A 1,138-nucleotide genomic window follows, 5' to 3' on the forward strand; every position below is an offset into this window, starting at 1 on the left:
CTCCCTGGGCAGTTCCAATCCCTGAGCACCCTTTCCATGGGGAAATTCCTGCTCATGTCCACTCTGCCCTTCCCTGGCAAGTGTGGGGAGAGCGCAGGAACAGCGTGAGGATGCCCGGTCTGCCCGCTTGGCGCATGTAGGGCCATGGGTAGGGAGCAGATAAAAGTGATTAAAGTGCATTTTAAATAAAGAAATTAAAAGGAGTGAAAAATGACAGGGTTTTAAATAGAGGAATGTAAAATAAAGCGATTAAAAGTGAGTTTAAAAGGTTGAAAGTAAAGAAGCTAAGAGCGGAGTGGTAAGGTGCTGGCGGGCACTGGGAACAGGGGCATTGGTGTGGGGAGATGACAATAAAGGTGTGACAATAAAGGTTTGAAAAGAAAGGAATTTAAAATTAAGGAATTAAAATGAAAAAAAAAAAGTTAAAGTGGTTAAAACCGCAGTGATAAGGGATATGGGGGTCAGGGATATGCGGGCATCAGGAATGGGGGCAGCAGGGCTGAGGAATGAAAATAAAGGGAGTTAAAATAAAGGAATTAAAAGTAAAGGAGCTCAAATAGAGTTTAAAATGAAGGAGTTTAAAATTAAAGGCTTAAAAATGAAGGAATGGAAAGCAAAGGTATTAAAGTTGGAATGGAAAGCGACATGTGGGCATCGGGAACAACGCACCGGGGCGGGGAAATAAAAATAAAATACATGGATTCAAATAAAGAAACTAAAAGTAATTGAGAGTAAAGAAATTAATATTAATTAATAAATTAATAATGGATTAAAAATAAAGGAGTTGAAATAATTAAAAGTGAAGGGTTTAAAAGCAGAGTGAAAAGGGATATGCGGGGGCCAGGAACATGCTTTCCTCCCCCCAATGCATTGGGTGAGGAAAATAAAAATAAAGGAATTAAAATAGAGGAGTTAAAGGAGTTGAAAGAAAAGGGTTTAAACTAAAGGAATGCAAAACGAAGGAGTTAAAAATAAAGGAATTAAACATAAAGGGATTGAAAGTAAAGGGATTGAAAGTAAAGAGATTAAAAGCAGGGTGAAAAGGTCCATGTGGGCAGCGAGAGAGGGAGGGGGAAAATTAAAATAAAGGAGTTAAACTTTTGGAGTTAAACGAAGGTGATTAAAAGTCAAGGAAGTA

Source organism: Malurus melanocephalus, unplaced genomic scaffold, assembly GCF_030028575.1.
Source record: "Malurus melanocephalus ecotype Western Australia unplaced genomic scaffold, MMel_1.1 scaffold_1831, whole genome shotgun sequence".
Lineage (NCBI taxonomy): Eukaryota > Metazoa > Chordata > Aves > Passeriformes > Maluridae > Malurus > Malurus melanocephalus.